A 22,824-nucleotide genomic window follows, 5' to 3' on the forward strand; every position below is an offset into this window, starting at 1 on the left:
CCCACAGCCTGGGCCTCCCATCGGCCTCGCTCTCACACCCACACCCACTCACCCACTCACCTTCCTGCTGCACATGCTCCTCTGACAACCCCCGTGCGCAGGACCGCCGTCCCCCGCCCTGGCTTCGCCCAAAACTGCCTTGGCCGCTCGTCTTCCCCACCTCAGGCACGAGCTCAACGCTGGGCAGCCCTCGAAGGCCAGCCACACGGGCAGGCCCAAAAGCCGCAGGTGCCGAGCCAGAGCCGAAAAGGTCTGGGCCGGAGGCAAAAGGGCACTCCTTCGAGCCGGAGTTGAACCAGCGACCTAAGGATGGCCGTGCAAGGGAGCCTACAGTCCTCCGCTCTACCAGCTGAGCCAACAAAGGAACCATGGGATGCTGACACCTCACGCTTTCATCACACACCTGTCCAACGATTCAGCTCTCAGTACCGGCAACGACTCTCTTCAGCAGGAAAAAAGAAACACTTGCCTTAGACCCACATTGCCCAGAACCTCTCCGGCCCACACCACCCGACCAGGACAGACCCAGCCACGGTGCCTTGCTCTAAGACAGAGTCAAGAAGAGTCAAGAAGCACAAGGCACCATTGCCAGAGTGAGGCAGGGACAACGGCACGCCAGGAAGTCACTGCATGGCTCGGAGTGACGATCACGTCCAGTGAGTGCCAGGCAGCTCCAGACCGACAAGACAGGGATGAGGTCAAGACCGAACACCCATCTCCACATCAGCACCTGCACCAAGGGTCTCCGTGGCTGGACGTAGCCATTGGCATAGCCACGGGCATGGCTGAGCTAGAGACCAGGGCTCCTGCGGTGTAGCACGGAAGGGGAGCGAAGGCCCAGAGCTGGACGCAAATACAGCTCCTGGAACCACGGGTGGAGGTGGAGGCCCCGCACAAGGCTGGTCAGGGCCCGGACGGGATGTCAGGGTAGCCATGCAAGGCAGCCTGCAGTCCTCCGCTCCACCAGCAGAGCTGCTGAGGGACCGGCAGGGCCCTCTCCCAGCTCTGCCTCCGTGACAGAGCTGTCAAAGAAACCAGCCTGGATGAGACCTCAGCACATGTCTCTTCCAGCATCCTCCTGCAAGCACCCCCAGATCAGGCATCACAGCAGCTTGCTCAAAGCTTCAGCCACTCAGCTCATGCCAACCTCCAAGCGTGGAGGCTGCTTGGCGGGGCGCCCTTCTCCTCCTGCCTGGCTGTCCTGAGGGGAGAAATAATCGAACCTGTTCTGCTTCAGGTGTGGCCTGTTGTTTCTCATTCCTCTGCCAGTCACCGCAGTAAAAAGCCTAACTGTTGAATCAATAGCCTCCCGATAGGCATTCTGAAAAACCACTGCTTATCTCCCCCACAGCCCTCTCTTCTCCAGGCTCCGGACAAGCCCACATTCATTGGCCTCTCCTCAAAGGGCAACCGCGCCGCCTCCCAGCCATCCTGGTGGCCTTGTTCTGAGCTCGCTGCACTTGGTCAATGTCTGTCTTCTACGGAGAGGCCCAAAGTCGGGCACGGTATGCTACATGCCACCCAACTGATGCCGAGCAAAGGCGGACAATGCCTTCCCGCGATCCAGAGCCCATGCTGCTCTTGGGGCAGCCCCGCATGCTGTCCTCTGCTGCGCAGGCCAGGTGCACCGCGAGATCCCCACAGCCCCCAGAGGACACGGGCCCCAGGCAAAGGGCCTTGCGTCCGGGCAAGGGCAAGGAAAAGCGTTGGAGAATGCGGGCATCGATCCCGCTGCCTCTCGCATGCTAAGCGAGCGCTCTACCACTTGAGCTAATTCCCCAGCCTACGGCCTCTGCCTGACGTCCTCCCCGCTCCCAGGCACCCACCCCTGACCCAGGCTGCCCCGCACCCACAGCCTGGGCCTCCCATCGGCCTCGCTCTCACACCCACACCCACTCACCCACTCACCTTCCTGCTGCACATGCTCCTCTGACAACCCCCGTGCGCAGGACCGCCGTCCCCCGCCCTGGCTTCGCCCAAAACTGCCTTGGCCGCTCGTCTTCCCCACCTCAGGCACGAGCTCAACGCTGGGCAGCCCTCGAAGGCCAGCCACACGGGCAGGCCCAAAAGCCGCAGGTGCCGAGCCAGAGCCGAAAAGGTCTGGGCCGGAGGCAAAAGGGCACTCCTTCGAGCCGGAGTTGAACCAGCGACCTAAGGATGGCCGTGCAAGGGAGCCTACAGTCCTCCGCTCTACCAGCTGAGCCAACAAAGGAACCATGGGATGCTGACACCTCACGCTTTCATCACACACCTGTCCAACGATTCAGCTCTCAGTACCGGCAACGACTCTCTTCAGCAGGAAAAAAGAAACACTTGCCTTAGACCCACATTGCCCAGAACCTCTCCGGCCCACACCACCCGACCAGGACAGACCCAGCCACGGTGCCTTGCTCTAAGACAGAGTCAAGAAGAGTCAAGAAGCACAAGGCACCATTGCCAGAGTGAGGCAGGGACAACGGCACGCCAGGAAGTCACTGCATGGCTCGGAGTGACGATCACGTCCAGTGAGTGCCAGGCAGCTCCAGACCGACAAGACAGGGATGAGGTCAAGACCGAACACCCATCTCCACATCAGCACCTGCACCAAGGGTCTCCGTGGCTGGACGTAGCCATTGGCATAGCCACGGGCATGGCTGAGCTAGAGACCAGGGCTCCTGCGGTGTAGCACGGAAGGGGAGCGAAGGCCCAGAGCTGGACGCAAATACAGCTCCTGGAACCACGGGTGGAGGTGGAGGCCCCGCACAAGGCTGGTCAGGGCCCGGACGGGATGTCAGGGTAGCCATGCAAGGCAGCCTGCAGTCCTCCGCTCCACCAGCAGAGCTGCTGAGGGACCGGCAGGGCCCTCTCCCAGCTCTGCCTCCGTGACAGAGCTGTCAAAGAAACCAGCCTGGATGAGACCTCAGCACATGTCTCTTCCAGCATCCTCCTGCAAGCACCCCCAGATCAGGCATCACAGCAGCTTGCTCAAAGCTTCAGCCACTCAGCTCATGCCAACCTCCAAGCGTGGAGGCTGCTTGGCGGGGCGCCCTTCTCCTCCTGCCTGGCTGTCCTGAGGGGAGAAATAATCGAACCTGTTCTGCTTCAGGTGTGGCCTGTTGTTTCTCATTCCTCTGCCAGTCACCGCAGTAAAAAGCCTAACTGTTGAATCAATAGCCTCCCGATAGGCATTCTGAAAAACCACTGCTTATCTCCCCCACAGCCCTCTCTTCTCCAGGCTCCGGACAAGCCCACATTCATTGGCCTCTCCTCAAAGGGCAACCGCGCCGCCTCCCAGCCATCCTGGTGGCCTTGTTCTGAGCTCGCTGCACTTGGTCAATGTCTGTCTTCTACGGAGAGGCCCAAAGTCGGGCACGGTATGCTACATGCCACCCAACTGATGCCGAGCAAAGGCGGACAATGCCTTCCCGCGATCCAGAGCCCATGCTGCTCTTGGGGCAGCCCCGCATGCTGTCCTCTGCTGCGCAGGCCAGGTGCACCGCGAGATCCCCACAGCCCCCAGAGGACACGGGCCCCAGGCAAAGGGCCTTGCGTCCGGGCAAGGGCAAGGAAAAGCGTTGGAGAATGCGGGCATCGATCCCGCTGCCTCTCGCATGCTAAGCGAGCGCTCTACCACTTGAGCTAATTCCCCAGCCTACGGCCTCTGCCTGACGTCCTCCCCGCTCCCAGGCACCCACCCCTGACCCAGGCTGCCCCGCACCCACAGCCTGGGCCTCCCATCGGCCTCGCTCTCACACCCACACCCACTCACCCACTCACCTTCCTGCTGCACATGCTCCTCTGACAACCCCCGTGCGCAGGACCGCCGTCCCCCGCCCTGGCTTCGCCCAAAACTGCCTTGGCCGCGCATCTTCCCCACCTCAGGCACGAGCTCAACGCTGGGCAGCCCTCGAAGGCCAGCCACACGGGCAGGCCCAAAAGCCGCAGGTGCCAAAAAGGTCTGGGCCGGAGGCAAAAGGGCACTCCTTCGAGCCGGAGTTGAACCAGCGACCTAAGGATGGCCGTGCAAGGGAGCCTACAGTCCTCCGCTCTACCAGCTGAGCTATCGAAGGAACCATGGGGCCCTGCCCCTTGCCTCGCCCATCACGCACTCAGCCAGCGCTTCACCATGCAAAGCGCAGAACGGTTCCTCTACTCCTGCAACATCCTGCTTCAAACACCCTCGGCTCCAACATCACACCACCTTGATCGACCCTTTAGCCCATCACATCCTGAAAACCCCCAAACAGGAAAACGCCACAAGCTCCTCGGACATCATCTCCTACAGCTGGACTCTCCTCAGGGGCAAAAGAAGCCTACCCGTAGCCCGCTGCAACTTACCTTCACCCAATTTCGCTGTGCTGTCTTTTGCCCTCTGGTCAAGCACCAGGCAAAAGGAGGGCATTTCCTCTGCTCCGTAACCTCCTCCTAAGGGCTGGAAGGGCACGCCTAAGCCCTCTGGACTTCCCTTTCTCCAGGCTGAACATGCCCCGTGTCCTCAGCCCACCCTCAAAGGAAAATCCCCCCATTCCCTGCGTTTCTTGCCGGCCCCCCAACGAAGTTGCTCCATTTCATTGATGGCTTTCCTGTACAGGGCAGCTCAAAGCTGGACACACTACTTGAGGTGACATTTGACGTCTGTCAAGCAAAGAGGGAGAAAAGAAGGTCCCCTGTTAAATGGCCCACGCCGCTCTTGTTACAGCGCGGGATGCTGTCCTACCCTTTGCTGCCCGGGTGCATTGCGAGCTCCCACAGCCCCCAGAGGACACGGGCCCCAGGCAAAGGGCCTTGCGTCCGGGCAAGGGCAAGGAAAAGCGTTGGAGAATGCGGGCATCGATCCCGCTGCCTCTCGCATGCTAAGCGAGCGCTCTACCACTTGAGCTAATTCCCCAGCCTACGGCCTCTGCCTGACGTCCTCCCCGCTCCCAGGCACCCACCCCTGACCCAGGCTGCCCCGCACCCACAGCCTGGGCCTCCCATCGGCCTCGCTCTCACACCCACACCCACTCACCCACTCACCTTCCTGCTGCACATGCTCCTCTGACAACCCCCGTGCGCAGGACCGCCGTCCCCCGCCCTGGCTTCGCCCAAAACTGCCTTGGCCGCTCGTCTTCCCCACCTCAGGCACGAGCTCAACGCTGGGCAGCCCTCGAAGGCCAGCCACACGGGCAGGCCCAAAAGCCGCAGGTGCCGAGCCAGAGCCGAAAAGGTCTGGGCCGGAGGCAAAAGGGCACTCCTTCGAGCCGGAGTTGAACCAGCGACCTAAGGATGGCCGTGCAAGGGAGCCTACAGTCCTCCGCTCTACCAGCTGAGCCAACAAAGGAACCATGGGATGCTGACACCTCACGCTTTCATCACACACCTGTCCAACGATTCAGCTCTCAGTACCGGCAACGACTCTCTTCAGCAGGAAAAAAGAAACACTTGCCTTAGACCCACATTGCCCAGAACCTCTCCGGCCCACACCACCCGACCAGGACAGACCCAGCCACGGTGCCTTGCTCTAAGACAGAGTCAAGAAGAGTCAAGAAGCACAAGGCACCATTGCCAGAGTGAGGCAGGGACAACGGCACGCCAGGAAGTCACTGCATGGCTCGGAGTGACGATCACGTCCAGTGAGTGCCAGGCAGCTCCAGACCGACAAGACAGGGATGAGGTCAAGACCGAACACCCATCTCCACATCAGCACCTGCACCAAGGGTCTCCGTGGCTGGACGTAGCCATTGGCATAGCCACGGGCATGGCTGAGCTAGAGACCAGGGCTCCTGCGGTGTAGCACGGAAGGGGAGCGAAGGCCCAGAGCTGGACGCAAATACAGCTCCTGGAACCACGGGTGGAGGTGGAGGCCCCGCACAAGGCTGGTCAGGGCCCGGACGGGATGTCAGGGTAGCCATGCAAGGCAGCCTGCAGTCCTCCGCTCCACCAGCAGAGCTGCTGAGGGACCGGCAGGGCCCTCTCCCAGCTCTGCCTCCGTGACAGAGCTGTCAAAGAAACCAGCCTGGATGAGACCTCAGCACATGTCTCTTCCAGCATCCTCCTGCAAGCACCCCCAGATCAGGCATCACAGCAGCTTGCTCAAAGCTTCAGCCACTCAGCTCATGCCAACCTCCAAGCGTGGAGGCTGCTTGGCGGGGCGCCCTTCTCCTCCTGCCTGGCTGTCCTGAGGGGAGAAATAATCGAACCTGTTCTGCTTCAGGTGTGGCCTGTTGTTTCTCATTCCTCTGCCAGTCACCGCAGTAAAAAGCCTAACTGTTGAATCAATAGCCTCCCGATAGGCATTCTGAAAAACCACTGCTTATCTCCCCCACAGCCCTCTCTTCTCCAGGCTCCGGACAAGCCCACATTCATTGGCCTCTCCTCAAAGGGCAACCGCGCCGCCTCCCAGCCATCCTGGTGGCCTTGTTCTGAGCTCGCTGCACTTGGTCAATGTCTGTCTTCTACGGAGAGGCCCAAAGTCGGGCACGGTATGCTACATGCCACCCAACTGATGCCGAGCAAAGGCGGACAATGCCTTCCCGCGATCCAGAGCCCATGCTGCTCTTGGGGCAGCCCCGCATGCTGTCCTCTGCTGCGCAGGCCAGGTGCACCGCGAGATCCCCACAGCCCCCAGAGGACACGGGCCCCAGGCAAAGGGCCTTGCGTCCGGGCAAGGGCAAGGAAAAGCGTTGGAGAATGCGGGCATCGATCCCGCTGCCTCTCGCATGCTAAGCGAGCGCTCTACCACTTGAGCTAATTCCCCAGCCTACGGCCTCTGCCTGACGTCCTCCCCGCTCCCAGGCACCCACCCCTGACCCAGGCTGCCCCGCACCCACAGCCTGGGCCTCCCATCGGCCTCGCTCTCACACCCACACCCACTCACCCACTCACCTTCCTGCTGCACATGCTCCTCTGACAACCCCCGTGCGCAGGACCGCCGTCCCCCGCCCTGGCTTCGCCCAAAACTGCCTTGGCCGCTCGTCTTCCCCACCTCAGGCACGAGCTCAACGCTGGGCAGCCCTCGAAGGCCAGCCACACGGGCAGGCCCAAAAGCCGCAGGTGCCGAGCCAGAGCCGAAAAGGTCTGGGCCGGAGGCAAAAGGGCACTCCTTCGAGCCGGAGTTGAACCAGCGACCTAAGGATGGCCGTGCAAGGGAGCCTACAGTCCTCCGCTCTACCAGCTGAGCCAACAAAGGAACCATGGGATGCTGACACCTCACGCTTTCATCACACACCTGTCCAACGATTCAGCTCTCAGTACCGGCAACGACTCTCTTCAGCAGGAAAAAAGAAACACTTGCCTTAGACCCACATTGCCCAGAACCTCTCCGGCCCACACCACCCGACCAGGACAGACCCAGCCACGGTGCCTTGCTCTAAGACAGAGTCAAGAAGAGTCAAGAAGCACAAGGCACCATTGCCAGAGTGAGGCAGGGACAACGGCACGCCAGGAAGTCACTGCATGGCTCGGAGTGACGATCACGTCCAGTGAGTGCCAGGCAGCTCCAGACCGACAAGACAGGGATGAGGTCAAGACCGAACACCCATCTCCACATCAGCACCTGCACCAAGGGTCTCCGTGGCTGGACGTAGCCATTGGCATAGCCACGGGCATGGCTGAGCTAGAGACCAGGGCTCCTGCGGTGTAGCACGGAAGGGGAGCGAAGGCCCAGAGCTGGACGCAAATACAGCTCCTGGAACCACGGGTGGAGGTGGAGGCCCCGCACAAGGCTGGTCAGGGCCCGGACGGGATGTCAGGGTAGCCATGCAAGGCAGCCTGCAGTCCTCCGCTCCACCAGCAGAGCTGCTGAGGGACCGGCAGGGCCCTCTCCCAGCTCTGCCTCCGTGACAGAGCTGTCAAAGAAACCAGCCTGGATGAGACCTCAGCACATGTCTCTTCCAGCATCCTCCTGCAAGCACCCCCAGATCAGGCATCACAGCAGCTTGCTCAAAGCTTCAGCCACTCAGCTCATGCCAACCTCCAAGCGTGGAGGCTGCTTGGCGGGGCGCCCTTCTCCTCCTGCCTGGCTGTCCTGAGGGGAGAAATAATCGAACCTGTTCTGCTTCAGGTGTGGCCTGTTGTTTCTCATTCCTCTGCCAGTCACCGCAGTAAAAAGCCTAACTGTTGAATCAATAGCCTCCCGATAGGCATTCTGAAAAACCACTGCTTATCTCCCCCACAGCCCTCTCTTCTCCAGGCTCCGGACAAGCCCACATTCATTGGCCTCTCCTCAAAGGGCAACCGCGCCGCCTCCCAGCCATCCTGGTGGCCTTGTTCTGAGCTCGCTGCACTTGGTCAATGTCTGTCTTCTACGGAGAGGCCCAAAGTCGGGCACGGTATGCTACATGCCACCCAACTGATGCCGAGCAAAGGCGGACAATGCCTTCCCGCGATCCAGAGCCCATGCTGCTCTTGGGGCAGCCCCGCATGCTGTCCTCTGCTGCGCAGGCCAGGTGCACCGCGAGATCCCCACAGCCCCCAGAGGACACGGGCCCCAGGCAAAGGGCCTTGCGTCCGGGCAAGGGCAAGGAAAAGCGTTGGAGAATGCGGGCATCGATCCCGCTGCCTCTCGCATGCTAAGCGAGCGCTCTACCACTTGAGCTAATTCCCCAGCCTACGGCCTCTGCCTGACGTCCTCCCCGCTCCCAGGCACCCACCCCTGACCCAGGCTGCCCCGCACCCACAGCCTGGGCCTCCCATCGGCCTCGCTCTCACACCCACACCCACTCACCCACTCACCTTCCTGCTGCACATGCTCCTCTGACAACCCCCGTGCGCAGGACCGCCGTCCCCCGCCCTGGCTTCGCCCAAAACTGCCTTGGCCGCGCATCTTCCCCACCTCAGGCACGAGCTCAACGCTGGGCAGCCCTCGAAGGCCAGCCACACGGGCAGGCCCAAAAGCCGCAGGTGCCAAAAAGGTCTGGGCCGGAGGCAAAAGGGCACTCCTTCGAGCCGGAGTTGAACCAGCGACCTAAGGATGGCCGTGCAAGGGAGCCTACAGTCCTCCGCTCTACCAGCTGAGCTATCGAAGGAACCATGGGGCCCTGCCCCTTGCCTCGCCCATCACGCACTCAGCCAGCGCTTCACCATGCAAAGCGCAGAACGGTTCCTCTACTCCTGCAACATCCTGCTTCAAACACCCTCGGCTCCAACATCACACCACCTTGATCGACCCTTTAGCCCATCACATCCTGAAAACCCCCAAACAGGAAAACGCCACAAGCTCCTCGGACATCATCTCCTACAGCTGGACTCTCCTCAGGGGCAAAAGAAGCCTACCCGTAGCCCGCTGCAACTTACCTTCACCCAATTTCGCTGTGCTGTCTTTTGCCCTCTGGTCAAGCACCAGGCAAAAGGAGGGCATTTCCTCTGCTCCGTAACCTCCTCCTAAGGGCTGGAAGGGCACGCCTAAGCCCTCTGGACTTCCCTTTCTCCAGGCTGAACATGCCCCGTGTCCTCAGCCCACCCTCAAAGGAAAATCCCCCCATTCCCTGCGTTTCTTGCCGGCCCCCCAACGAAGTTGCTCCATTTCATTGATGGCTTTCCTGTACAGGGCAGCTCAAAGCTGGACACACTACTTGAGGTGACATTTGACGTCTGTCAAGCAAAGAGGGAGAAAAGAAGGTCCCCTGTTAAATGGCCCACGCCGCTCTTGTTACAGCGCGGGATGCTGTCCTACCCTTTGCTGCCCGGGTGCATTGCGAGCTCCCACAGCCCCCAGAGGACACGGGCCCCAGGCAAAGGGCCTTGCGTCCGGGCAAGGGCAAGGAAAAGCGTTGGAGAATGCGGGCATCGATCCCGCTGCCTCTCGCATGCTAAGCGAGCGCTCTACCACTTGAGCTAATTCCCCAGCCTACGGCCTCTGCCTGACGTCCTCCCCGCTCCCAGGCACCCACCCCTGACCCAGGCTGCCCCGCACCCACAGCCTGGGCCTCCCATCGGCCTCGCTCTCACACCCACACCCACTCACCCACTCACCTTCCTGCTGCACATGCTCCTCTGACAACCCCCGTGCGCAGGACCGCCGTCCCCCGCCCTGGCTTCGCCCAAAACTGCCTTGGCCGCTCGTCTTCCCCACCTCAGGCACGAGCTCAACGCTGGGCAGCCCTCGAAGGCCAGCCACACGGGCAGGCCCAAAAGCCGCAGGTGCCGAGCCAGAGCCGAAAAGGTCTGGGCCGGAGGCAAAAGGGCACTCCTTCGAGCCGGAGTTGAACCAGCGACCTAAGGATGGCCGTGCAAGGGAGCCTACAGTCCTCCGCTCTACCAGCTGAGCCAACAAAGGAACCATGGGATGCTGACACCTCACGCTTTCATCACACACCTGTCCAACGATTCAGCTCTCAGTACCGGCAACGACTCTCTTCAGCAGGAAAAAAGAAACACTTGCCTTAGACCCACATTGCCCAGAACCTCTCCGGCCCACACCACCCGACCAGGACAGACCCAGCCACGGTGCCTTGCTCTAAGACAGAGTCAAGAAGAGTCAAGAAGCACAAGGCACCATTGCCAGAGTGAGGCAGGGACAACGGCACGCCAGGAAGTCACTGCATGGCTCGGAGTGACGATCACGTCCAGTGAGTGCCAGGCAGCTCCAGACCGACAAGACAGGGATGAGGTCAAGACCGAACACCCATCTCCACATCAGCACCTGCACCAAGGGTCTCCGTGGCTGGACGTAGCCATTGGCATAGCCACGGGCATGGCTGAGCTAGAGACCAGGGCTCCTGCGGTGTAGCACGGAAGGGGAGCGAAGGCCCAGAGCTGGACGCAAATACAGCTCCTGGAACCACGGGTGGAGGTGGAGGCCCCGCACAAGGCTGGTCAGGGCCCGGACGGGATGTCAGGGTAGCCATGCAAGGCAGCCTGCAGTCCTCTGCTCCACCAGCAGAGCTGCTGAGGGACCGGCAGGGCCCTCTCCCAGCTCTGCCTCCGTGACAGAGCTGTCAAAGAAACCAGCCTGGATGAGACCTCAGCACATGTCTCTTCCAGCATCCTCCTGCAAGCACCCCCAGATCAGGCATCACAGCAGCTTGCTCAAAGCTTCAGCCACTCAGCTCATGCCAACCTCCAAGCGTGGAGGCTGCTTGGCGGGGCGCCCTTCTCCTCCTGCCTGGCTGTCCTGAGGGGAGAAATAATCGAACCTGTTCTGCTTCAGGTGTGGCCTGTTGTTTCTCATTCCTCTGCCAGTCACCGCAGTAAAAAGCCTAACTGTTGAATCAATAGCCTCCCGATAGGCATTCTGAAAAACCACTGCTTATCTCCCCCACAGCCCTCTCTTCTCCAGGCTCCGGACAAGCCCACATTCATTGGCCTCTCCTCAAAGGGCAACCGCGCCGCCTCCCAGCCATCCTGGTGGCCTTGTTCTGAGCTCGCTGCACTTGGTCAATGTCTGTCTTCTACGGAGAGGCCCAAAGTCGGGCACGGTATGCTACATGCCACCCAACTGATGCCGAGCAAAGGCGGACAATGCCTTCCCGCGATCCAGAGCCCATGCTGCTCTTGGGGCAGCCCCGCATGCTGTCCTCTGCTGCGCAGGCCAGGTGCACCGCGAGATCCCCACAGCCCCCAGAGGACACGGGCCCCAGGCAAAGGGCCTTGCGTCCGGGCAAGGGCAAGGAAAAGCGTTGGAGAATGCGGGCATCGATCCCGCTGCCTCTCGCATGCTAAGCGAGCGCTCTACCACTTGAGCTAATTCCCCAGCCTACGGCCTCTGCCTGACGTCCTCCCCGCTCCCAGGCACCCACCCCTGACCCAGGCTGCCCCGCACCCACAGCCTGGGCCTCCCATCGGCCTCGCTCTCACACCCACACCCACTCACCCACTCACCTTCCTGCTGCACATGCTCCTCTGACAACCCCCGTGCGCAGGACCGCCGTCCCCCGCCCTGGCTTCGCCCAAAACTGCCTTGGCCGCGCGTCTTCCCCACCTCAGGCACGAGCTCAACGCTGGGCAGCCCTCGAAGGCCAGCCACACGGGCAGGCCCAAAAGCCGCAGGTGCCAAAAAGGTCTGGGCCGGAGGCAAAAGGGCACTCCTTCGAGCCGGAGTTGAACCAGCGACCTAAGGATGGCCGTGCAAGGGAGCCTACAGTCCTCCGCTCTACCAGCTGAGCTATCGAAGGAACCATGGGGCCCTGCCCCTTGCCTCGCCCATCACGCACTCAGCCAGCGCTTCACCATGCAAAGCGCAGAACGGTTCCTCTACTCCTGCAACATCCTGCTTCAAACACCCTCGGCTCCAACATCACACCACCTTGATCGACCCTTTAGCCCATCACATCCTGAAAACCCCCAAACAGGAAAACGCCACAAGCTCCTCGGACATCATCTCCTACAGCTGGACTCTCCTCAGGGGCAAAAGAAGCCTACCCGTAGCCCGCTGCAACTTACCTTCACCCAATTTCGCTGTGCTGTCTTTTGCCCTCTGGTCAAGCACCAGGCAAAAGGAGGGCATTTCCTCTGCTCCGTAACCTCCTCCTAAGGGCTGGAAGGGCACGCCTAAGCCCTCTGGACTTCCCTTTCTCCAGGCTGAACATGCCCCGTGTCCTCAGCCCACCCTCAAAGGAAAATCCCCCCATTCCCTGCGTTTCTTGCCGGCCCCCCAACGAAGTTGCTCCATTTCATTGATGGCTTTCCTGTACAGGGCAGCTCAAAGCTGGACACACTACTTGAGGTGACATTTGACGTCTGTCAAGCAAAGAGGGAGAAAAGAAGGTCCCCTGTTAAATGGCCCACGCCGCTCTTGTTACAGCGCGGGATGCTGTCCTACCCTTTGCTGCCCGGGTGCATTGCGAGCTCCCACAGCCCCCAGAGGACACGGGCCCCAGGCAAAGGGCCTTGCGTCCGGGCAAGGGCAAGGAAAAGCGTTGGAGAATGCGGGCATCGATCCCGCTGCCTCTCGCATGCTAAGCGAGCGCTCTACCACTTGAGCTAATTCCCCAGCCTACGGCCTCTGCCTGACGTCCTCCCCGCTCCCAGGCACCCACCCCTGACCCAGGCTGCCCCGCACCCACAGCCTGGGCCTCCCATCGGCCTCGCTCTCACACCCACACCCACTCACCCACTCACCTTCCTGCTGCACATGCTCCTCTGACAACCCCCGTGCGCAGGACCGCCGTCCCCCGCCCTGGCTTCGCCCAAAACTGCCTTGGCCGCTCGTCTTCCCCACCTCAGGCACGAGCTCAACGCTGGGCAGCCCTCGAAGGCCAGCCACACGGGCAGGCCCAAAAGCCGCAGGTGCCGAGCCAGAGCCGAAAAGGTCTGGGCCGGAGGCAAAAGGGCACTCCTTCGAGCCGGAGTTGAACCAGCGACCTAAGGATGGCCGTGCAAGGGAGCCTACAGTCCTCCGCTCTACCAGCTGAGCCAACAAAGGAACCATGGGATGCTGACACCTCACGCTTTCATCACACACCTGTCCAACGATTCAGCTCTCAGTACCGGCAACGACTCTCTTCAGCAGGAAAAAAGAAACACTTGCCTTAGACCCACATTGCCCAGAACCTCTCCGGCCCACACCACCCGACCAGGACAGACCCAGCCACGGTGCCTTGCTCTAAGACAGAGTCAAGAAGAGTCAAGAAGCACAAGGCACCATTGCCAGAGTGAGGCAGGGACAACGGCACGCCAGGAAGTCACTGCATGGCTCGGAGTGACGATCACGTCCAGTGAGTGCCAGGCAGCTCCAGACCGACAAGACAGGGATGAGGTCAAGACCGAACACCCATCTCCACATCAGCACCTGCACCAAGGGTCTCCGTGGCTGGACGTAGCCATTGGCATAGCCACGGGCATGGCTGAGCTAGAGACCAGGGCTCCTGCGGTGTAGCACGGAAGGGGAGCGAAGGCCCAGAGCTGGACGCAAATACAGCTCCTGGAACCACGGGTGGAGGTGGAGGCCCCGCACAAGGCTGGTCAGGGCCCGGACGGGATGTCAGGGTAGCCATGCAAGGCAGCCTGCAGTCCTCCGCTCCACCAGCAGAGCTGCTGAGGGACCGGCAGGGCCCTCTCCCAGCTCTGCCTCCGTGACAGAGCTGTCAAAGAAACCAGCCTGGATGAGACCTCAGCACATGTCTCTTCCAGCATCCTCCTGCAAGCACCCCCAGATCAGGCATCACAGCAGCTTGCTCAAAGCTTCAGCCACTCAGCTCATGCCAACCTCCAAGCGTGGAGGCTGCTTGGCGGGGCGCCCTTCTCCTCCTGCCTGGCTGTCCTGAGGGGAGAAATAATCGAACCTGTTCTGCTTCAGGTGTGGCCTGTTGTTTCTCATTCCTCTGCCAGTCACCGCAGTAAAAAGCCTAACTGTTGAATCAATAGCCTCCCGATAGGCATTCTGAAAAACCACTGCTTATCTCCCCCACAGCCCTCTCTTCTCCAGGCTCCGGACAAGCCCACATTCATTGGCCTCTCCTCAAAGGGCAACCGCGCCGCCTCCCAGCCATCCTGGTGGCCTTGTTCTGAGCTCGCTGCACTTGGTCAATGTCTGTCTTCTACGGAGAGGCCCAAAGTCGGGCACGGTATGCTACATGCCACCCAACTGATGCCGAGCAAAGGCGGACAATGCCTTCCCGCGATCCAGAGCCCATGCTGCTCTTGGGGCAGCCCCGCATGCTGTCCTCTGCTGCGCAGGCCAGGTGCACCGCGAGATCCCCACAGCCCCCAGAGGACACGGGCCCCAGGCAAAGGGCCTTGCGTCCGGGCAAGGGCAAGGAAAAGCGTTGGAGAATGCGGGCATCGATCCCGCTGCCTCTCGCATGCTAAGCGAGCGCTCTACCACTTGAGCTAATTCCCCAGCCTACGGCCTCTGCCTGACGTCCTCCCCGCTCCCAGGCACCCACCCCTGACCCAGGCTGCCCCGCACCCACAGCCTGGGCCTCCCATCGGCCTCGCTCTCACACCCACACCCACTCACCCACTCACCTTCCTGCTGCACATGCTCTTCTGACAACCCCCGTGCGCAGGACCGCCGTCCCCCGCCCTGGCTTCGCCCAAAACTGCCTTGGCCGCGCGTCTTCCCCACCTCAGGCACGAGCTCAACGCTGGGCAGCCCTCGAAGGCCAGCCACACGGGCAGGCCCAAAAGCCGCAGGTGCCGAGCCAGAGCCGAAAAGGTCTGGGCCGGAGGCAAAAGGGCACTCCTTCGAGCCGGAGTTGAACCAGCGACCTAAGGATGGCCGTGCAAGGGAGCCTACAGTCCTCCGCTCTACCAGCTGAGCCAACAAAGGAACCATGGGATGCTGACACCTCACGCTTTCATCACACACCTGTCCAACGATTCAGCTCTCAGTACCGGCAACGACTCTCTTCAGCAGGAAAAAAGAAACACTTGCCTTAGACCCACATTGCCCAGAACCTCTCCGGCCCACACCACCCGACCAGGACAGACCCAGCCACGGTGCCTTGCTCTAAGACAGAGTCAAGAAGAGTCAAGAAGCACAAGGCACCATTGCCAGAGTGAGGCAGGGACAACGGCACGCCAGGAAGTCACTGCATGGCTCGGAGTGACGATCACGTCCAGTGAGTGCCAGGCAGCTCCAGACCGACAAGACAGGGATGAGGTCAAGACCGAACACCCATCTCCACATCAGCACCTGCACCAAGGGTCTCCGTGGCTGGACGTAGCCATTGGCATAGCCACGGGCATGGCTGAGCTAGAGACCAGGGCTCCTGCGGTGTAGCACGGAAGGGGAGCGAAGGCCCAGAGCTGGACGCAAATACAGCTCCTGGAACCACGGGTGGAGGTGGAGGCCCCGCACAAGGCTGGTCAGGGCCCGGACGGGATGTCAGGGTAGCCATGCAAGGCAGCCTGCAGTCCTCCGCTCCACCAGCAGAGCTGCTGAGGGACCGGCAGGGCCCTCTCCCAGCTCTGCCTCCGTGACAGAGCTGTCAAAGAAACCAGCCTGGATGAGACCTCAGCACATGTCTCTTCCAGCATCCTCCTGCAAGCACCCCCAGATCAGGCATCACAGCAGCTTGCTCAAAGCTTCAGCCACTCAGCTCATGCCAACCTCCAAGCGTGGAGGCTGCTTGGCGGGGCGCCCTTCTCCTCCTGCCTGGCTGTCCTGAGGGGAGAAATAATCGAACCTGTTCTGCTTCAGGTGTGGCCTGTTGTTTCTCATTCCTCTGCCAGTCACCGCAGTAAAAAGCCTAACTGTTGAATCAATAGCCTCCCGATAGGCATTCTGAAAAACCACTGCTTATCTCCCCCACAGCCCTCTCTTCTCCAGGCTCCGGACAAGCCCACATTCATTGGCCTCTCCTCAAAGGGCAACCGCGCCGCCTCCCAGCCATCCTGGTGGCCTTGTTCTGAGCTCGCTGCACTTGGTCAATGTCTGTCTTCTACGGAGAGGCCCAAAGTCGGGCACGGTATGCTACATGCCACCCAACTGATGCCGAGCAAAGGCGGACAATGCCTTCCCGCGATCCAGAGCCCATGCTGCTCTTGGGGCAGCCCCGCATGCTGTCCTCTGCTGCGCAGGCCAGGTGCACCGCGAGATCCCCACAGCCCCCAGAGGACACGGGCCCCAGGCAAAGGGCCTTGCGTCCGGGCAAGGGCAAGGAAAAGCGTTGGAGAATGCGGGCATCGATCCCGCTGCCTCTCGCATGCTAAGCGAGCGCTCTACCACTTGAGCTAATTCCCCAGCCTACGGCCTCTGCCTGACGTCCTCCCCGCTCCCAGGCACCCACCCCTGACCCAGGCTGCCCCGCACCCACAGCCTGGGCCTCCCATCGGCCTCGCTCTCACACCCACACCCACTCACCCACTCACCTTCCTGCTGCACATGCTCTTCTGACAACCCCCGTGCGCAGGACCGCCGTCCCCCGCCCTGGCTTCGCCCAAAACTGCCTTGGCCGCGCGTCTTCCCCACCTCAGGCACGAGCTCAACGCTGGGCAGCCCTCGAAGGCCAGCCACACGGGCAGGCCCAAAAGCCGCAGGTGCCAAAAAGGTCTGGGCCGGAGGCAAAAGGGCACTCCTTCGAGCCGGAGTTGAACCAGCGACCTAAGGATGGCCGTGCAAGGGAGCCTACAGTCCTCCGCTCTACCAGCTGAGCTATCGAAGGAACCATGGGGCCCTGCCCCTTGCCTCGCCCATCACGCACTCAGCCAGCGCTTCACCATGCAAAGCGCAGAACGGTTCCTCTACTCCTGCAACATCCTGCTTCAAACACCCTCGGCTCCAACATCACACCACCTTGATCGACCCTTTAGCCCATCACATCCTGAAAACCCCCAAACAGGAAAACGCCACAAGCTCCTCGGACATCATCTCCTACAGCTGGACTCTCCTCAGGGGCAAAAGAAGCCTACCCGTAGCCCGCTGCAACTTACCTTCACCCAATTTCGCTGTGCTGTCTTTTGCCCTCTGGTCAAGCACCAGGCAAAAGGAGGGCATTTCCTCTGCTCCGTAACCTCCTCCTAAGGGCTGGAAGGGCACGCCTAAGCCCTCTGGACTTCCCTTTCTCCAGGCTGAACATGCCCCGTGTCCTCAGCCCACCCTCAAAGGAAAATCCCCCCATTCCCTGCGTTTCTTGCCGGCCCCCCAACGAAGTTGCTCCATTTCATTGATGGCTTTCCTGTACAGGGCAGCTCAAAGCTGGACACACTACTTGAGGTGACATTTGACGTCTGTCAAGCAAAGAGGGAGAAAAGAAGGTCCCCTGTTAAATGGCCCACGCCGCTCTTGTTACAGCGCGGGATGCTGTCCTACCCTTTGCTGCCCGGGTGCATTGCGAGCTCCCACAGCCCCCAGAGGACACGGGCCCCAGGCAAAGGGCCTTGCGTCCGGGCAAGGGCAAGGAAAAGCGTTGGAGAATGCGGGCATCGATCCCGCTGCCTCTCGCATGCTAAGCGAGCGCTCTACCACTTGAGCTAATTCCCCAGCCTACGGCCTCTGCCTGACGTCCTCCCCGCTCCCAGGCACCCACCCCTGACCCAGGCTGCCCCGCACCCACAGCCTGGGCCTCCCATCGGCCTCGCTCTCACACCCACACCCACTCACCCACTCACCTTCCTGCTGCACATGCTCCTCTGACAACCCCCGTGCGCAGGACCGCCGTCCCCCGCCCTGGCTTCGCCCAAAACTGCCTTGGCCGCTCGTCTTCCCCACCTCAGGCACGAGCTCAACGCTGGGCAGCCCTCGAAGGCCAGCCACACGGGCAGGCCCAAAAGCCGCAGGTGCCGAGCCAGAGCCGAAAAGGTCTGGGCCGGAGGCAAAAGGGCACTCCTTCGAGCCGGAGTTGAACCAGCGACCTAAGGATGGCCGTGCAAGGGAGCCTACAGTCCTCCGCTCTACCAGCTGAGCCAACAAAGGAACCATGGGATGCTGACACCTCACGCTTTCATCACACACCTGTCCAACGATTCAGCTCTCAGTACCGGCAACGACTCTCTTCAGCAGGAAAAAAGAAACACTTGCCTTAGACCCACATTGCCCAGAACCTCTCCGGCCCACACCACCCGACCAGGACAGACCCAGCCACGGTGCCTTGCTCTAAGACAGAGTCAAGAAGAGTCAAGAAGCACAAGGCACCATTGCCAGAGTGAGGCAGGGACAACGGCACGCCAGGAAGTCACTGCATGGCTCGGAGTGACGATCACGTCCAGTGAGTGCCAGGCAGCTCCAGACCGACAAGACAGGGATGAGGTCAAGACCGAACACCCATCTCCACATCAGCACCTGCACCAAGGGTCTCCGTGGCTGGACGTAGCCATTGGCATAGCCACGGGCATGGCTGAGCTAGAGACCAGGGCTCCTGCGGTGTAGCACGGAAGGGGAGCGAAGGCCCAGAGCTGGACGCAAATACAGCTCCTGGAACCACGGGTGGAGGTGGAGGCCCCGCACAAGGCTGGTCAGGGCCCGGACGGGATGTCAGGGTAGCCATGCAAGGCAGCCTGCAGTCCTCCGCTCCACCAGCAGAGCTGCTGAGGGACCGGCAGGGCCCTCTCCCAGCTCTGCCTCCGTGACAGAGCTGTCAAAGAAACCAGCCTGGATGAGACCTCAGCACATGTCTCTTCCAGCATCCTCCTGCAAGCACCCCCAGATCAGGCATCACAGCAGCTTGCTCAAAGCTTCAGCCACTCAGCTCATGCCAACCTCCAAGCGTGGAGGCTGCTTGGCGGGGCGCCCTTCTCCTCCTGCCTGGCTGTCCTGAGGGGAGAAATAATCGAACCTGTTCTGCTTCAGGTGTGGCCTGTTGTTTCTCATTCCTCTGCCAGTCACCGCAGTAAAAAGCCTAACTGTTGAATCAATAGCCTCCCGATAGGCATTCTGAAAAACCACTGCTTATCTCCCCCACAGCCCTCTCTTCTCCAGGCTCCGGACAAGCCCACATTCATTGGCCTCTCCTCAAAGGGCAACCGCGCCGCCTCCCAGCCATCCTGGTGGCCTTGTTCTGAGCTCGCTGCACTTGGTCAATGTCTGTCTTCTACGGAGAGGCCCAAAGTCGGGCACGGTATGCTACATGCCACCCAACTGATGCCGAGCAAAGGCGGACAATGCCTTCCCGCGATCCAGAGCCCATGCTGCTCTTGGGGCAGCCCCGCATGCTGTCCTCTGCTGCGCAGGCCAGGTGCACCGCGAGATCCCCACAGCCCCCAGAGGACACGGGCCCCAGGCAAAGGGCCTTGCGTCCGGGCAAGGGCAAGGAAAAGCGTTGGAGAATGCGGGCATCGATCCCGCTGCCTCTCGCATGCTAAGCGAGCGCTCTACCACTTGAGCTAATTCCCCAGCCTACGGCCTCTGCCTGACGTCCTCCCCGCTCCCAGGCACCCACCCCTGACCCAGGCTGCCCCGCACCCACAGCCTGGGCCTCCCATCGGCCTCGCTCTCACACCCACACCCACTCACCCACTCACCTTCCTGCTGCACATGCTCTTCTGACAACCCCCGTGCGCAGGACCGCCGTCCCCCGCCCTGGCTTCGCCCAAAACTGCCTTGGCCGCGCGTCTTCCCCACCTCAGGCACGAGCTCAACGCTGGGCAGCCCTCGAAGGCCAGCCACACGGGCAGGCCCAAAAGCCGCAGGTGCCGAGCCAGAGCCGAAAAGGTCTGGGCCGGAGGCAAAAGGGCACTCCTTCGAGCCGGAGTTGAACCAGCGACCTAAGGATGGCCGTGCAAGGGAGCCTACAGTCCTCCGCTCTACCAGCTGAGCCAACAAAGGAACCATGGGATGCTGACACCTCACGCTTTCATCACACACCTGTCCAACGATTCAGCTCTCAGTACCGGCAACGACTCTCTTCAGCAGGAAAAAAGAAACACTTGCCTTAGACCCACATTGCCCAGAACCTCTCCGGCCCACACCACCCGACCAGGACAGACCCAGCCACGGTGCCTTGCTCTAAGACAGAGTCAAGAAGAGTCAAGAAGCACAAGGCACCATTGCCAGAGTGAGGCAGGGACAACGGCACGCCAGGAAGTCACTGCATGGCTCGGAGTGACGATCACGTCCAGTGAGTGCCAGGCAGCTCCAGACCGACAAGACAGGGATGAGGTCAAGACCGAACACCCATCTCCACATCAGCACCTGCACCAAGGGTCTCCGTGGCTGGACGTAGCCATTGGCATAGCCACGGGCATGGCTGAGCTAGAGACCAGGGCTCCTGCGGTGTAGCACGGAAGGGGAGCGAAGGCCCAGAGCTGGACGCAAATACAGCTCCTGGAACCACGGGTGGAGGTGGAGGCCCCGCACAAGGCTGGTCAGGGCCCGGACGGGATGTCAGGGTAGCCATGCAAGGCAGCCTGCAGTCCTCCGCTCCACCAGCAGAGCTGCTGAGGGACCGGCAGGGCCCTCTCCCAGCTCTGCCTCCGTGACAGAGCTGTCAAAGAAACCAGCCTGGATGAGACCTCAGCACATGTCTCTTCCAGCATCCTCCTGCAAGCACCCCCAGATCAGGCATCACAGCAGCTTGCTCAAAGCTTCAGCCACTCAGCTCATGCCAACCTCCAAGCGTGGAGGCTGCTTGGCGGGGCGCCCTTCTCCTCCTGCCTGGCTGTCCTGAGGGGAGAAATAATCGAACCTGTTCTGCTTCAGGTGTGGCCTGTTGTTTCTCATTCCTCTGCCAGTCACCGCAGTAAAAAGCCTAACTGTTGAATCAATAGCCTCCCGATAGGCATTCTGAAAAACCACTGCTTATCTCCCCCACAGCCCTCTCTTCTCCAGGCTCCGGACAAGCCCACATTCATTGGCCTCTCCTCAAAGGGCAACCGCGCCGCCTCCCAGCCATCCTGGTGGCCTTGTTCTGAGCTCGCTGCACTTGGTCAATGTCTGTCTTCTACGGAGAGGCCCAAAGTCGGGCACGGTATGCTACATGCCACCCAACTGATGCCGAGCAAAGGCGGACAATGCCTTCCCGCGATCCAGAGCCCATGCTGCTCTTGGGGCAGCCCCGCATGCTGTCCTCTGCTGCGCAGGCCAGGTGCACCGCGAGATCCCCACAGCCCCCAGAGGACACGGGCCCCAGGCAAAGGGCCTTGCGTCCGGGCAAGGGCAAGGAAAAGCGTTGGAGAATGCGGGCATCGATCCCGCTGCCTCTCGCATGCTAAGCGAGCGCTCTACCACTTGAGCTAATTCCCCAGCCTACGGCCTCTGCCTGACGTCCTCCCCGCTCCCAGGCACCCACCCCTGACCCAGGCTGCCCCGCACCCACAGCCTGGGCCTCCCATCGGCCTCGCTCTCACACCCACACCCACTCACCCACTCACCTTCCTGCTGCACATGCTCTTCTGACAACCCCCGTGCGCAGGACCGCCGTCCCCCGCCCTGGCTTCGCCCAAAACTGCCTTGGCCGCGCGTCTTCCCCACCTCAGGCACGAGCTCAACGCTGGGCAGCCCTCGAAGGCCAGCCACACGGGCAGGCCCAAAAGCCGCAGGTGCCAAAAAGGTCTGGGCCGGAGGCAAAAGGGCACTCCTTCGAGCCGGAGTTGAACCAGCGACCTAAGGATGGCCGTGCAAGGGAGCCTACAGTCCTCCGCTCTACCAGCTGAGCTATCGAAGGAACCATGGGGCCCTGCCCCTTGCCTCGCCCATCACGCACTCAGCCAGCGCTTCACCATGCAAAGCGCAGAACGGTTCCTCTACTCCTGCAACATCCTGCTTCAAACACCCTCGGCTCCAACATCACACCACCTTGATCGACCCTTTAGCCCATCACATCCTGAAAACCCCCAAACAGGAAAACGCCACAAGCTCCTCGGACATCATCTCCTACAGCTGGACTCTCCTCAGGGGCAAAAGAAGCCTACCCGTAGCCCGCTGCAACTTACCTTCACCCAATTTCGCTGTGCTGTCTTTTGCCCTCTGGTCAAGCACCAGGCAAAAGGAGGGCATTTCCTCTGCTCCGTAACCTCCTCCTAAGGGCTGGAAGGGCACGCCTAAGCCCTCTGGACTTCCCTTTCTCCAGGCTGAACATGCCCCGTGTCCTCAGCCCACCCTCAAAGGAAAATCCCCCCATTCCCTGCGTTTCTTGCCGGCCCCCCAACGAAGTTGCTCCATTTCATTGATGGCTTTCCTGTACAGGGCAGCTCAAAGCTGGACACACTACTTGAGGTGACATTTGACGTCTGTCAAGCAAAGAGGGAGAAAAGAAGGTCCCCTGTTAAATGGCCCACGCCGCTCTTGTTACAGCGCGGGATGCTGTCCTACCCTTTGCTGCCCGGGTGCATTGCGAGCTCCCACAGCCCCCAGAGGACACGGGCCCCAGGCAAAGGGCCTTGCGTCCGGGCAAGGGCAAGGAAAAGCGTTGGAGAATGCGGGCATCGATCCCGCTGCCTCTCGCATGCTAAGCGAGCGCTCTACCACTTGAGCTAATTCCCCAGCCTACGGCCTCTGCCTGACGTCCTCCCCGCTCCCAGGCACCCACCCCTGACCCAGGCTGCCCC

General features: G+C 61.2%; 1 protein-coding gene and 17 non-coding genes across 18 annotated transcripts in view; 1 reads left to right on the forward strand and 17 right to left on the reverse strand.

The window, feature by feature from the left end:
• The window catches only part of DNAJC5B (DnaJ heat shock protein family (Hsp40) member C5 beta), a 64,745-nt gene that overhangs the window by 13,641 nt on the left and 28,280 nt on the right, over nt 1–22,824 (forward strand). The window lies entirely within an intron of this gene.
• Nucleotides 1,708–1,780, reverse strand: TRNAA-AGC (transfer RNA alanine (anticodon AGC)). The gene has a single exon. It is a non-coding gene; the product is annotated as a tRNA-Ala (tRNA).
• TRNAA-AGC (transfer RNA alanine (anticodon AGC)) lies at nt 3,556–3,628 on the reverse strand. Its single transcript has one exon. It is a non-coding gene; the product is annotated as a tRNA-Ala (tRNA).
• TRNAY-GUA (transfer RNA tyrosine (anticodon GUA)) lies at nt 3,961–4,049 on the reverse strand. The gene is given in 2 exon segments: nt 3,961–3,996; nt 4,013–4,049. It is a non-coding gene; the product is annotated as a tRNA-Tyr (tRNA).
• On the reverse strand, nt 4,795–4,867 carry TRNAA-AGC (transfer RNA alanine (anticodon AGC)). Its single transcript has one exon. It is a non-coding gene; the product is annotated as a tRNA-Ala (tRNA).
• Nucleotides 6,643–6,715, reverse strand: TRNAA-AGC (transfer RNA alanine (anticodon AGC)). The gene has a single exon. It is a non-coding gene; the product is annotated as a tRNA-Ala (tRNA).
• Nucleotides 8,491–8,563, reverse strand: TRNAA-AGC (transfer RNA alanine (anticodon AGC)). Its single transcript has one exon. It is a non-coding gene; the product is annotated as a tRNA-Ala (tRNA).
• Nucleotides 8,896–8,984, reverse strand: TRNAY-GUA (transfer RNA tyrosine (anticodon GUA)). The gene is given in 2 exon segments: nt 8,896–8,931; nt 8,948–8,984. It is a non-coding gene; the product is annotated as a tRNA-Tyr (tRNA).
• TRNAA-AGC (transfer RNA alanine (anticodon AGC)) lies at nt 9,730–9,802 on the reverse strand. Its single transcript has one exon. It is a non-coding gene; the product is annotated as a tRNA-Ala (tRNA).
• On the reverse strand, nt 11,578–11,650 carry TRNAA-AGC (transfer RNA alanine (anticodon AGC)). The gene has a single exon. It is a non-coding gene; the product is annotated as a tRNA-Ala (tRNA).
• Nucleotides 11,983–12,071, reverse strand: TRNAY-GUA (transfer RNA tyrosine (anticodon GUA)). Its single transcript is given in 2 exon segments — nt 11,983–12,018; nt 12,035–12,071. It is a non-coding gene; the product is annotated as a tRNA-Tyr (tRNA).
• TRNAA-AGC (transfer RNA alanine (anticodon AGC)) lies at nt 12,817–12,889 on the reverse strand. Its single transcript has one exon. It is a non-coding gene; the product is annotated as a tRNA-Ala (tRNA).
• Nucleotides 14,665–14,737, reverse strand: TRNAA-AGC (transfer RNA alanine (anticodon AGC)). The gene has a single exon. It is a non-coding gene; the product is annotated as a tRNA-Ala (tRNA).
• TRNAA-AGC (transfer RNA alanine (anticodon AGC)) lies at nt 16,513–16,585 on the reverse strand. Its single transcript has one exon. It is a non-coding gene; the product is annotated as a tRNA-Ala (tRNA).
• On the reverse strand, nt 16,918–17,006 carry TRNAY-GUA (transfer RNA tyrosine (anticodon GUA)). Its single transcript is given in 2 exon segments — nt 16,918–16,953; nt 16,970–17,006. It is a non-coding gene; the product is annotated as a tRNA-Tyr (tRNA).
• On the reverse strand, nt 17,752–17,824 carry TRNAA-AGC (transfer RNA alanine (anticodon AGC)). The gene has a single exon. It is a non-coding gene; the product is annotated as a tRNA-Ala (tRNA).
• Nucleotides 19,600–19,672, reverse strand: TRNAA-AGC (transfer RNA alanine (anticodon AGC)). Its single transcript has one exon. It is a non-coding gene; the product is annotated as a tRNA-Ala (tRNA).
• TRNAY-GUA (transfer RNA tyrosine (anticodon GUA)) lies at nt 21,853–21,941 on the reverse strand. Its single transcript is given in 2 exon segments — nt 21,853–21,888; nt 21,905–21,941. It is a non-coding gene; the product is annotated as a tRNA-Tyr (tRNA).

Source organism: Pelecanus crispus, chromosome 2 (genome assembly GCF_030463565.1).
Source record: "Pelecanus crispus isolate bPelCri1 chromosome 2, bPelCri1.pri, whole genome shotgun sequence".
Taxonomy (NCBI): Eukaryota; Metazoa; Chordata; class Aves; order Pelecaniformes; family Pelecanidae; genus Pelecanus; species Pelecanus crispus.